Source organism: Amblyraja radiata, chromosome 12, assembly GCF_010909765.2.
Source record: "Amblyraja radiata isolate CabotCenter1 chromosome 12, sAmbRad1.1.pri, whole genome shotgun sequence".
Taxonomy (NCBI): domain Eukaryota; kingdom Metazoa; phylum Chordata; class Chondrichthyes; order Rajiformes; family Rajidae; genus Amblyraja; species Amblyraja radiata.
Genome location: NC_045967.1, coordinates 25,130,922 through 25,145,586, shown reverse-complemented (window position 1 = coordinate 25,145,586; position 14,665 = coordinate 25,130,922). Strand labels below are relative to the sequence as shown.

The following is a 14,665-nucleotide window of genomic DNA, read 5'->3' as shown; positions in this document are numbered from 1 at the left end:
AAACTGTTTTCATTATGTTTATTATTTAACGTTATTTGAAAGATTGCATCTGATTTATTCAAGTTCAGCTTCTGGTTGCTCTACATTAGTTGTATGCGGCAAATTGAATTTGATAAATATAAAAATATGCAAACATCATATTTCAAGTGAAAAACGAGAACTGCACTGCTTAGAAAATATTTCTTTCAAATGAAATCAGAAATTGCAACTGAAAATCTACATAGTATATTATCTCTGTTGATATCCATTACAGTGAAGTTTAACAAAAATTTTGTTGTCTGAAGAAGAATCCTGACCCAAAACATCACCTATCCATGTTGTCCAAAGATCTTCTCTGTCCCGCTGAGTCACCCCAGCACTTTGTGTTGTTTTTTTTGTAAACTAGCATCTAGCATCTGTAAACTACATATTAACACATTTCAAGTTCCCTATATTAATCTTTAACTTCTGGTTAAATGTTTAGTTACAGCTGATTTTATATCCTTTAGAAATATCATGTTAATCACAGTTGTTTAATTTGCAACTTGGTTTGACTATGGTTAATCCAGTCAATATTGAAAAACTAAAATTGAAATGGAAATTGTTGAATATTGTATCAACCACAGCTTGCTTCTTCAGTTGAGGTTAAATAATTTAATAGAAAAATAGTTTGTAAATCTAAGTTTCAATGAGAAAATAACTTTGGATTAGTATAATCACCAGAATCCTTGCCCTCTTTCGACTTTGTATTTTCATTGAAGTAATAGAAGATAACCTGGAATTTACAATAATATTGTATATTCTAACATCACCGAGGATTACATTGGATGACATCTTCTGATATTTACCAACACCTAAGTGCAGGAGGAAATCAAAAGACTGTCAACATCCTCCACAACCATGACCAGTGATACTTTACCGAATCATTTTACATGAATTACCAGAAGGACATGTAGTACAGGTACTTATCTACACTAAACACTAAACACACCAAAATGTTGTGTGTGTCAATTTAAGTGCTTGTAAGAAATTCTTCGGTCTATTTGAAGAACTATTGTAAAACCTCATCAAAAATACCTCAGGTAGATCGTAGAGGGCAGAGCACTGCAATGGATCTCAAAGTTTCTGCGAAAAGGTCACTAAAATAACTGAGTAAATGTTAGACCAATGAATGGTTAACAGATTCCCTTGTTGTTAACTGGAAAATTAATACCAATATATTTTTCCAAGCAAGCAGCTGTAACGAAAGTTCTGTCACATGGAATCCAATTCATGAGAAGTTCCGATGTATACCCTTTAACAATCTACAGAATAGAAATTGGTTACAAATTAGCCTGCCCAAAGAAGCTGATGGTCCAACAACTGATTTTGATTTTGAGTTTTATTGAGTTTCTAAGTATCTAACCCATGAGGTTAATTTGTGGTCTAGTCTTTCTGCTGTTGAATTCCAGACTTCTACTACTTACACCATAAACAGTGTAAAAACAGTGTTTAAATGAACACACAGGTCTTTTATGCTGGCTTCAACCTCCATTACTGTGCTGAACATTTATAAACCTCAAGAGCATGGGCTTCATAAATGTTCAGCAAAGCAATACTCATGGAGTTATAGAGTTATATAGAATTGAGCAGGTCTTTCGGTTCAACTCGTCCAATTCACCCAAACTGCCTGAGCTGTCAACTTATGCACCCTTTACTTTCCTACTCAACCCATGCACACACTTTTTACTTGGAGACAAAGGGGATTGCTGGAATCTTGTGCAAAGGTTAAAGTACTGGAAGATCTCGGCGGATCAGGCAGCATTTGAAGAGGAAATGGGCAGGTGATGTTTTGTGTTGGGTCCCTTCTTTAGACAGGATCTTGGACTTTTTCCTTGCTGTGTTTGTTGTCTCAAAAGTTAAGACTGGCACTGTTATATTTTGATCAAGTACATGGATGTTGAGAGTGGACAAACTAATTATCCTAGGAAAATGGTGGGCATGTTACAGTTAAGAGAAGTCCTGTCTGAATTGAATCTCCAAGCCCACAGATATGGTAGCCAGGATTTGGCAACTAGATATGTTTTTCCCTCTTGACTTAAGGGCACTGAAGCAAATCTTGGGTCTTAAATTAATTTTCTGTAACCAGAGAGCGATTTTCAGTTGTTTGATAGCTTGCAGGCAACAAAGTAAAACTGAATGGCAGAAAATTTGTAGAAATATGTAGCTTAACATATAGTAACAACAACCCCTTTCACTTCCAAAACAGTCGTTTCCCTTTTTCCTGATGTTGGAGATACCACAAGTGAAGGGTTGTACATATGTCTAATGGGGTGAATAACCCGTAAACACAAGGAACACAGTGCTGGAGTAACTTGGCGGTTCAGGCTGGATCTCTGGAGAATTTAGATAGACAATGTTTTGTGTTCAGACCATTCTTCAGTATGATTGCAGCATGGAATTGAAAGCTGGGAGGAAAGTGATTGGTGGATACAGATAAGGCAGGGTTTTGATTGGCAGATGGTTGGGCAAAGGCAGAAATTTTAAAAAAAGTTTGAGATAAGGAGTTAAGGATACAAGAATTGTAAAGCCAAAGGAAGGAATATAGTGGGAAGGGGAAAGGGAGAAATGGGTGCACATCCAGTGAGGGGGGGGGGGCGGTTGTCGTATGTTAGTTATCCAAATTTGGATAATTCAATGTTAATGCCAAGCTACCAAAGCGGAATATGAGGTGCTTGGTCAAAAGTGTTATATTCTTATATGTCCCAACATAGAACTATGAAATTCTTGGTTGTGGCAGCAAAAAAGATACGTAAATGTAGTAATCGTAAACACCATGATAAATATGTGTGGGTGTATATATATTATATGTGTGAGTGTGTATGTATGCATGTAAGCGTATACACACACACACACAAGTTTTGCTGTAAAATTAATTTACATTTAATATTTGTTTTATTTCTAGTAGTTTCTAGCAGTCCAAAGTGTTATAGAGGCACGGGAGGGGTATCATTAGTGGGATGTACCTTACAGAGCCATATGCTCTTCTAAATTCAAGCAGTTTGTATTTGAAATACAACATGCAATTTTATGCTTATTCAGATCATATTTAGATTCAGAATGTGAAAGTAAATCTGCCTAAAAATCATCTGCTTATGGTAATGAAGTAGCCAAATTGGCTAAAATAATTGTTCCATTTTCAAGATTTATTTGTATTGTTACGATTTTACTCAATTGTAGGATTCAGTTTAACCGATATTTTAACTGTGTTCAATTAAAAAAAATTTTGCAAATGTCTGGCAACTGAACCACAAATACTTATCTACTGTATCTCATTAGTTAATATCTCTATCGCACAATGCTTATCCCAGCTATTTAATATATAATGAAAGTGAATGTGGATTAGGTGAATGCACAGAATCCAATGTGCATATTTTCTGGTGTCATCTAGATGAGGCAACAAATTATTAGACTGTACTTATCTCTTTACAGTAATCCCTGCTTTCTGATATGGAGCATCACCATATCATAAGGATAGATAATAGCAAAAATTCTTATAAAAATAATCTCTAATGTGATTTTAGATTTTAATTTTTCAAGTGGTTTGATGTCTCTTTCACATAATTGTTCTTTCCCCTAATAATCTGTTTTTTGATAGATCATCTCTCTAGATTTTAGATTAGTAGCTAATTTACTTAGTAGTCAGAGTTTGTTTCCAGCTCCAAATAGAAGCTGAAGCTTCAGAGGAATTAATTTTACTAGTAATAATAAGGAACTGTAGATGCAGGTTTATACCAAAGAGAGACAAAATTCTAGAGTAACTCAACGGGACCAGCAGCCTCAAAAAAGATCCCGACCCGAAACTCCACCTATCCATTTTCTCCAGAGATGCTGCTTGATCCGCTGAATTACACCAACATTTTGTGTCTGTTTTTATTTTGCTAGTGATGGCCCATTAGCTCTGTTTGGCACTGGTGATTCCAAGGTTACTGAAGATCTTGAATTACACACACAGTGGCATCATCATATATAATTTACCGGATGGGTGGCATAGTGTTGTGGCTAGTAGAGCTGTGTCCTCACAGTACCCGAGACCTCCGTTCGATCTTGGCCACGCGTGTTGTCTGTGTGGAGTTTGCACATCATACCTGAGACTGCATGCGTTTCCTCCACTTGCTTGAGGTTCCTCCCACATCCCAAAGATGTGTGGGTTTGTAGGTTAATTGACCTCTGTAAAATTGCCCCTAATGTGCAGGGTGTGAATGAGAAAGTGGGTAACATAGAACTAGTGTGAACGGGTAATCAGTGATCAGAGTGAACTCATTGGGCTGAGGAGCCTTTTCCATGCTGTACTTCTAAAACTTAAAACCTAATATGTGACAATAGCAATAGAACATTTAAATCATATTACTCTGTTCTTAGTTCTGGGTACTGTATAAATTCCTTATGCGTTGATTGTCTGCTGGATGAACCTTATGCTGACAGATCATTAGTGGATGGTAGTGAAAGATGTCCAGGTCCTTTCCATTTCAATACTGTATGCACCACCTCTTATTATGACTTCTTAATAGTCATCTTAATATGCACCTTCTGAAATCTACAAAATCTCACCAAATGTATCTTTAGCTGAGCTAATGCTGTCCTTCACAATTCCATTCTCATATTTCATGGTTAGTTCAAGATTTTTTTCAATTGTTCTCTGATTTAATTCAATGTTCTAAACTTTAAATGTTCACCCACAAGTAGATCACACAAGTTTCATAATCATAATCAAACTTTATTAGCCAGGTATGTTTTGCAACATACGGGGAATTTGATTTGCCATACAGTCATAACAATAAAAAGAAACTGAACACACAAAATACATTTTAACATAAGCATCTACCCGAATGACTCCTCCACATTCCTCACTGTGATGGACTGCAAAAAAAGTTCAATCTCTTCCTTCTTTGTCCTCCAGCGGTCGGGGGCCTCTAACCTTCCGTTGTCGAGACGATCTTACTCCCGTAGCCGTCGGTGGGCCTCCTCCTCGAGGTGATCAAGCTCATGCATCGGAGGGGAATCTCAGCTCCTCCGCGCCGGGTTTAACCACAATATTGAGAAATATTTTCAAAGGTTTACTAATTTCTATGTTTAGCTGTCCTTACTGCTTTTTACCTCTGTGCATTTACTAAATATAGATAAATTATTTTACATTTGTAGTTCTCTATTATCTTTCAGTAAATCTCTCTTTTGGCACTTTGATGTAAAATGCCAGTAGTCTGGCAAGAGTTGACAATAGGGAACTGACTGAACTTGGTACTGGTTAGTATTGGTTTATTATTGTCATATGTACCGAGAAACTGGGGAAAGCTTTTGTTTATGTGTTATTCAATTGAATCAGATAATACTATACATAAAGAAACTTCAAGCTTTTGCAGAACCTGTAATGTTGATTTGCTGAAAGGTAAGCTCTGGATCCAAGATGGCCTTGAAAGATGCAATGTAATTATGGAGACTCATTAGATTATTAGATCATTATTAGATCATTTGCTACCAAGAAATTGACTAACAAAAGTCTTTGACCAGAAAAGCCATGCACTTACAGTGCCCTCCATAATGTTTGGGACAAAGACCCATCGTTTATTTACTTGATTCTGTACTCCACAATTTGAGATTTGTATTTTAAAAAAAATCACATGTGGTTAAAGTGCACATTGTCAGATTTTAATAAAGGCCATTTTTATACATTTTGGTTTCACCATGTAGAAATTACAGCAGTGCTAATAGTCCCCCCATTTCGAGGCACCATAACGTTTGGGACAGCAATGTCATGTTAATGAAAGTAATAATAATAATAATGGATGGGATTTATATAGCGCCTTTCTAATACTCAAGGCGCTTTACATCGCATTATTCATTCACTCCTCAGTCACACTCGGTGGTGGTAAGCTACTTCTGTAGCCACAGCTGCCCTGGGGCAGACTGACGGAAGCGTGGCTGCCATTCTGCGCCTACAGCCCCTCCGACCACCACCAATCACTCACACACATTCACACACATTCACACACATTCACAGTAGTAGTCATGTTTAGTATTTTGTTGCATATCCTTTGCATGCAATGACTGCTTGAAGTCTGCGATTCATGGACATCACTAGTTGCTGGGTGTCTTCTCTGGTGACGCTTTGCCAGGCCTGTATTACAGTCATCTTTACCTTATGCTTGTTTTGAGGGCTAGTACCCTTCGGTTTTCTCTTCAGCATATAAAAGGCATGCTCAATTGGGTTCAGATCGGGTGATTGACTTGGGCACTTAAGAATTGACAATTTTTTAGCTTTGAAAAACTCCTTTGTTGCTTTAACAGTATGTTTGGGATCATTGTCTTGCTGTAGAATGAACCGCCGGCCAATGAGTTTTGTTGCATTTGTTTGAACTTGAGCAGATAGGATGCGTCTGTACACTTCAGAATCCATTATGCTACTACCATCAACAGTTATATCATCACTGAAGATAAGTGAGTCAGTACCTTCAGCAGCCATACACCCCCACCATCACAGATGAGGTGGTATGCTTTGGATCTTGGGCAGTTCCCTCTCTCCTCCATACTTTGCTCTTGCCATCACTCTGATATAAGTTAATCTTCGTCTCATCTGTCCACAAGACCTTGGTTGCTCTTTTAAGTACTTCTTGGCAAACTGTAACCTGGCCATCCTATTTTTGTGGCTAGCCAGTGGTTTGCATTTCGCAATGTAGCCTCTGTATTTCGGTTCATGAAGTCTTCTCCGGACAGTGGTCATTGATAAATCCACACCTGACTCCTGAAGAGTGTTTCTGATCTGTCAGACAGGTGTTTGGGGATTTTTTATTTATTATAGAGATAATTCTTCTGTCATTTGCTGTGGAGATGTTCCTTGGTCTGCCAGTCCCTTTGCGATTAGTAAGCTCGCGAGTGCTCTATTTATTCTTAATGATGTTCCAAACAGTTGATTTTGGTAAGCCTAAGGTTTAGCTAATGTCTCTAATAGTTTTATTATTTTTTCTCAGTCTCACATTGGCTTCTTTAACTTTCATTGGCACAACTTTGGTCCTCATGTTGATAATCAGCAATAAAAGTTTCCAAAGGTGATGGACAGACTGGAGGAAACACTAGGTGCTGAGAGCTCTCTTATACCTGCATAAGGAGGCAATTAAACACACTTGAACATTTACAAACACCTGTAAAGCTGTGTGTTCCAAACATTATGGTGCCCTGAAATGGGGGGACTATGTATAAACACTGCTGTAATTTCTACATTGTGAAACCAAAATGTATAAAAATGGCCTTTAATAAAATCTGGCAATATGCACTTGAACCACATGTGATTATTTTCTATTACAAATCTTGTTTGTCCCAAACATTATGGAGGGCACTGTAGCTGCTAAAGCTGTCAGATTACTACTTCATGTTCATGACATTTAGAAATATTGAAAAACTATTAAAAAATGAATGGATCATTTAAAAATCATGTGAAAACACGTGAATAATTAAAAACATATAAATAAATGTTTAGAAAAGGATGTTTAAAAAAGGTTAATTTATGCCTTCTCTCACTGCAGTGAAGTAGATGGACTGCATGATCTAAATCTAAACCTCTTGTGCAGTTTGAGTGAACAGTTTCTGTATGGAATTGCTGGGGAATTCAACATGTTGTGCTTTTCTAATCATCTCCATGTGAAATTCAAGGTTAGAGCCATTAGGAAAGCTGCAAAGCCAGAAAATTCAAGATTTTAACATTCACGTGTGAGCCTTCCGCTGTGGTGAATTTTAAAGCAAAATGTTATTCTTGTGTTAAAATTCACTACATTTCAGAATTGAGGTTTAGATTTAGATCATGCAGTTCAGCTATACTTGAGAATGTAAGTTCACGGATGTAAGTTGGCTAATTGAAGAAAAAAGTGTTTAAAGATCTAGGCTTTAAACCTGGCACAGTGCTAATGTCTGCTGGGCAGCAGTAAAACAAGCACTGGTGGGCTACTACCATTCCTATCACCATAAAATCTTCATATTTTTTGTTAGGATACCAGAGGGCATAACTATGAGATGAGAGGGGCTAAGTTTCTGGAGCGCTAGTATGGGTGTTGTGGGCTGAAGGTACTCGTTTCCAGAGGGCTAGTATGGACATTGTGGACCAAATGGATTCTTGGGCTGGCGGCTCAGTCACTCAAGCCTGTTGTGCTGGCAGCTCACTCACTCACGGCTGCTGGGCTGGCAGTTGACTCACGGCTATTCCTTGAAATTCCATTTCAAGCCGGGTGCAAGGCCACCAAATTCAAGTGAAGTTTCTTACCACTTCAAGCAGGGTGCAAGGCCACCAAATTCAAGTGCAGTATCATACCATTTCAAGCAGGGTGCAAGGTAACTAAAGACAGCGAGTTGTGACCTCTCCTCCTCCATCTTGCAGAGACTGAACCAAGCCCACACTCATAGGTTTTATAGTCCCTCCCGCCAGAAGGGGCGTGGCCTTCGTGGTGTGATTGACAGGAGAGAGAATCTCAACATTTTCTAAACACTAATAACTCTTTTATTTTTCATCAATGGGAAAAATCCTCGGCACCTGATGAGCGGAGGGGGACTGAGTAAGATGGCCAAAAATCACAGCCGTACGTGGTAGCTTTTTTCTAAAATCAATATAAAGCGCAAATGGGAAATGGTCAATATTAAACTTTTAATTATATAGAAGGCAGGGCAACTTTAATTAGGCAAGGCGACTTTTATTACGCAAGGCGACTTTTATTAAGCATGGCAACTTTAATTAGGCATGGCAATTTTAATTAGGCACGGCAACTTTAATTAGGCAAGGCAACTATAATTAGGCAAGGCAACTTTAATTAGGCAACACAGCTTTAGCATTTCCAAACCAAATTCAACCCTGCTTTAGCATTTCCAAACCAAAGGCAATACAGCTTTAGGATTTCCAAACCAAAGACAACACAGCTTTAGCATTTCCAAACCAAAGGCAACATAACTTTACCATTTCCAAACCAAAGGCAACACAGCTTTAGCATTTCCAAACCAAAGGCAACACAGCTTTAGCTTCAGACTGAGAGACACGACCCTCTCGCTCCCCCATCTTGCAGAGACTGACTGAGGCACTCAACACTTCCGGATTTTATAGTCTCTCCGGAAGGGGCGTGGCCTTCAGGAGAGAGAATCTCAACATTTTCTAAACACTAATAACTCTTATTTTTCATCGATGGGAAAAATCCTCTTGCCCTGCGCAGCGGAGGGGGACTCTGAGTAAGATGGCCAAAAATCACAGCCGTAAGTGGCAGCGTTTTTCTAAAATCAATATATAGAACAACAGGAAGTGGTCAAGATCAGACTTTTGATAATATAGATAAGGACATTTCCAAAAGAGTAATCAAAAAGTGTAAGTTTACTTCGAACTTTTACCTCTCAGAACCCGTTTACTGTTTGATTCAAAAATTCTTGAGCTGCTAAATTTTATTTTATTTGCTGAAAGAACAATTAAGTTATGAACAAAAATATGGCTCCTCAGTCCTGCTGTGATTTTTTTTTTCATTATGATCTCTACTTTGACGCTACTTTCCTGCATGATCCAATCATTCTAGCTCAGCAAAGCACATTTTTAGAAATGGGATTAACATTGGAAATAGCATTGCAGCTGTAATATACAAGAGATTGTATTGAAAGCAATATGGAGGGAGAACAGAACAAAAGGAAATATGTATTTTGGTTGGATAATAGAGTTATTAAATTACAAAGGAGATGATGATGTAAGCATAAGTGCTATGTAATATGCGAATGTCATATACAAAGAGCTGTGATAGGCAACAACAAATTTATAACCAAGATTAATTATTTACTGTTTGAATATAATGAAAATAATTGTGATAATCTTGAACCAGAAAGATAAGAAACGGAACAGAATGTAATGTGTCTCAACCAAAAAAAAGACGCTGCTCTTTGAGAATTATTGGAATACTTTAGGATACGACAGATATATCAGAATGATAGCAGCAGATAAGTCCGTTGGCAAGCAATTACAGGCTTTACTTAGTATTTTTGTACTTTGCAGAGTTGTTTTGTACGATATCTACATTTGGTTCTTCATTGTGAAGTGTCAATATTGTAAACAGCAAAACAGTAAAGCAAATTAAAGTAGAAACAGATAGATTCATTGAGAATCAGAATGGGGGGTCTTGAACTAGTAATAGATCAAAGGATATGTGACTTTTCCAACATTTGCATAGAAAATTGTTGTGTGACAGGAATTGATGTTTCAGGTAGCAGAATGTTCCCTCCACTATGCTGAGTAGGGAGGTATTTCATGTTGTGTTTCATGTTGGCATTCTTGACAGGACAGAAATTGAGGAAGTCAATATACTGAATGTGGAGGGTGAAAGATGACAATGATGAATTGAAATAAATTGTGGGTAGGAGAGAAAGGGCAACGTGAGGTTATGCCAAATGGCAGTTCAATGTACTTGAATTATTTTGCTCAATTAACTTCTGACTGAAAGTAGAGGGAGCAAAAGAATGTTCAGAAGTAACTCTGTAAAGTGCAAGTTCAGATAGTTCTGCTTTCAAGCAGCAGTTCTGTTCCAAAGAAACCTCACATTATAGAAAATAGCCTCTACCTTTCTATTGTTGGTGATGGAGAAGTGGCCAGACTGATGTTGGGCAGCAAGGAGGGGGTGGGTAGTGGACGAGGGCCCAGTCTTTGCAGACTGGAGGTACACACAATTGCTGGGGAAACTCAGCGGGTGCAGCAGCATCTATGGAGCGAAGGAAATAGGCGACGTTTCGGGCCAAAACCCTTCTTCAGACTGGAGTCAGGTTGTAAGTGGGTGTTTGGGTGTTAAGTGGTGATTGGAGAGAGGTGGGTGGGAAAGGGCACTGTCTTTGCAGACTGGAGTCAGGCTGTAAGTAGGTGTGAAGTGGTGATTGGGGAGGAGTGGGTGGGGAAGGGTCCAGTCTTTACAGAGTCAGGCTGTGAGTAGGTGTGAAGTGGTGATTAGGGAGAGGGGGAGGGGGTACCAGGGTTATGTTTCTGTTTATCGGACCTGCAGTAGAACTCGTGCTGACCGTTGGTCAGCTGATGATTGTCCAAGGAGTGGGGAGTTTTCCTCTTGTAGCTGGTGATTTCTTGCAATCCCTTCCAAACTGAAGAAGAGTCATTAGCTGAGAACTTGCTCCTCAACTTCAACTCTCCCTCCCAAGAATCTGAGTGAGTCCCACCACAAATTGGAGGAGCAGCACCTCATATTTCGCTTGGGTAGTTTACACCCCAACGATATGAACATTAACTTCCCCAATTTCAGGTAGTCCTTGCTTTCTCCCTCTTTCCCCTCCCCTTCCCAGCTCTCCCACAGCCTACTGTCTCCGCCTCTTTTTTTCTTCTTCCCCCCGCCCCCCCCCCCCCCCACATCAGTCTGAAGAAGGGTCTCGACCCAAAACGTCACCTATTCCTTCGCTCTATAGAAGCTGCCTCACCCACTGAGTTTCTCCAGCATTTTTGTCTACCTTCAATTTTTCCAGCATCTGTAGTTCTTTCTTAAACACCTCAACTTCTCAGAGTACCTTTCCTTGGCAGCTCTGATTCCTCTTCTCAGCTTGTACTGGGCCTGCCTGTGGAGGTCTGCATACCCGTTCCTGTAGGCCTCATCTGTATGGGCCTGTCCCACTTCGGCGACTTTTTAGGCGACTGCAGGAGACTGTGGTCGCCACATGTTCGCGGGTGGTTGCCGGGGAGTCGCCTACATGGTCGTGAGGAGTTCCCGCATTCTGGGAACTAGTCGCGGCCTCATTGTGGTCGCCGCAAATTTTTCAACATGTTGAAAAATTAGCGGCGACTAGAATGAAGCCGCCATGGAGAGTAGTGAGAATTGTCGTGCCGTAGGTGGGTCGCCAGAAGGTCCTAGTGGGTTGCCAGGAGGTTGAAGGTTCTTGTAGGTTTTTGTAGGTTGTAGCCGGTGAATTTCATTGGCTCATTGGGGGAAAAAAACGTAAGCAGTAGTTTTCAGAACCAAGGATAACCGACCGGTAATGTTAAATGTCCGCCGAGCTTCACAGCCGTGTATCTCCGGCTTCTTAAAAGTTGTCTAGCTTCTTAAAAGTTTCTCCACTTCTTCTCCCTCCTTCTCGCCCCTCTCCCCTCCTCTTTTAAAGGACTTATCGTACACTGTGCTTTAGCCGTCTTAATTATAGCGCCAACCTTCCTGTTCATCGCAGTGTGTGTCTGTATCGCCTTGACTTTGCACCGTGTGAATTTCTGAAAGCGCTCCTCCGCTTGACCTGTCCCCCGCCTTTGCGATGTGTTTGCGCGTGTGTGTTCCACTCTGACAGTCGCCGCTCCAATTTCCGGTTTTTCAGGCGACTGCCGGCAACTTGACAGTCGCCGGCAGACGCCTGAAAAATCGCCATAGTGGGACAGGCCTATTAGATTGGCGGAGCTGTCTGAATTCTGCTGTAAACTAGGGCTTGTCGTTGTTGAACCAGATCCCGGTCCTAGTGGGAATGCAACTGTCCTCACAAAAGCTGACATATGATGTCACAGTGTCTGTATATTCATCGAGGCTTGTAGTTGCTTACCTGAACACATTCCAATCAGTGCAGTCACAGCAGGACTGTAGATTTTACTTCGGAGTCACGTGAGTGACTACGTGAAGAACCCCGCCAGGACGCATGCGTGTCATATCGCTACACGCATTGCGAAACGTTAGGCGGGGTGGAACGACGTTCCCCCGCAGCGGCAGTTTAAAAAGCCGGAACCAGCAGGTAAGAGTTACTCTGCGGTCTTTTTGTGTGTTTCCTATACCAACTTACAGGTGGAAAGCATGGACAAGTCAAAGAAAGCAACAAGGGCTGCGACAAAGCTGGTGGGGGAGGACCGCGGAGTAGCGGGCAGCCAGCAGCGGTCAGCGGCACTTGAATCACCGATAATGGGATCAGCTGTGCCCGATGTCGCCTCCGCACCGGCCAGATCCACTCCGCGGCCGGGCGGTAACGTAGGACAGAAAACTAACAAAGTCGTGGGCTCAGATGAGTCCGACTTTGAGCAACCGTGAGCGCTGGAGCCGGATGGAGCGGTGTGTGGAGCATTTGCTTCAACGTGACAGGCTCCGGGAGATGGAGTCGAGTCACTGTGGGCTCTATGGAAAACCCACAGCAGCACTTCTTGTAGGGCTGCACAGTGCTTCTCCCTCATCAGAAGGGAGCACTGGGGGTCAGTACTGGGCTGATCCTGAAGAGGGGTTCGCAGAAGAAAAATCAAGTGTGCAGGGGATGCAGGAACGAGAAAATCTGCTGGACATGGTGTCCAACTTCATACAGCCAGACCAGACTGGCCAAAACCTGGAGCAAAAGCTTGCTGCCAGTATAGACTATATGTATTTTAACCAGCTACAAGAACAGGCTGTATTGGACACCACGTCAAGACACCTGGCACCGGGTAACTGTATATCCCTGAATGTTCCAGTAGTCAATACTTGTATATGGAAACATATTGGAATAGGAGTTAGAGGCATGGATGTCAAACTCCAAAAGGTATTAAAACTCCTAACAGCAGGGATAACAGCATTCACCCGCACAGTGGATGAGAAGGACATGTCCCAGGACCAACAGGATGCACTGGCATTGCTTTGCAACACTCAATATGAGATAAACAGCATCAGGAAGAATGCCATCCGACCCACTTTAAATCCGAAATTCGTGGGTCTGTGCAAACCTGGGAACATAAAACCACCAATACTACTATTTGGAGGTAACCTATCGAAGCAAGTCAAGGAGCTCGATGAGGAAGCAAAAACCCTGGGACTCATAAAAGGGACTTCATCAAAAACCCACTACAGCCACAGACAGCACCCCTACGCACCCACTAGTAGCACAAGACCGACTGGTGAAAGCTCGAAGGTCCGGTACACCAAACATGAGTCTTTTTTAGGCCATGTCCCAGGCCGGCCTTCTTGGAAGATACGCGAACCTCCAACATCAACCAAACCACAAACCCAGACACCACCGCCTCAACATCAACGAAGGATTTACAAAAATAAGTAAACCTGCCACTGGTAACTATGGAGGTAGGTGGGTCTGGTTCCCTACAAAATACAGGGAGCATGGAGGTTGGGGGGAGATTACACTCCTTTCTGGATGCATGGAGCATGTTAACTACTGATGCTTATATTTTAAGCAGTATCCAGGGATATACAATAGAATTTATACACAAGTACAGCCCTCCAGTTCAACATATACCGAACCGAATGTTCGTACTTTCTGGTAAAGAGAAATCAGAAGTGCATGCTGAACTGGAGCGGCTTTACGCAAAAGGTGTAATTGAAAAATCCCAACACGAACCGCTAGAATTTGTGTCCAATATATTTACCAAAGACAAAAAAGATGGTGGTTGTCGCATCATCATAGATCTGACCAAATTGAATACATTTGTACAATAAAGGGATTCAATTCAATTCAATTCAATATATTCATTTTAAAATGGAAACCTTTGTTACTGCTAAACAATTGATTTCCAAAGGTTACTTCATGGCTAGCATCGATTTAAAAGATGCTTACTATTCAGTGCCTATATGAGGTGACCACAGATGTTTCTTAAAATTCAACTGGATGGGACAGCAGTGGCAGTATAGAGTGCTGCCAAATGGGTTAACATCAGCCCCCAGACTGTTCACAAAAATTTTGAAACCAGCCCTAGCGTTTCTACGGAAAC

General features: G+C 40.9%; 1 protein-coding gene and 1 long non-coding RNA gene across 5 annotated transcripts in view; both read left to right on the top strand.

Moving 5' to 3' along the window:
* diaph2 (diaphanous related formin 2) overlaps nt 1-14,665 on the top strand; it is a 624,067-nt gene that overhangs the window by 250,049 nt on the left and 359,353 nt on the right. The window lies entirely within an intron of this gene.
* Nucleotides 11,505-12,410, top strand: LOC116979009. Its single transcript, XR_004413612.1, has 3 exons — nt 11,505-11,610; nt 12,041-12,042; nt 12,386-12,410. It is a non-coding gene; the product is annotated as an uncharacterized LOC116979009 (long non-coding RNA).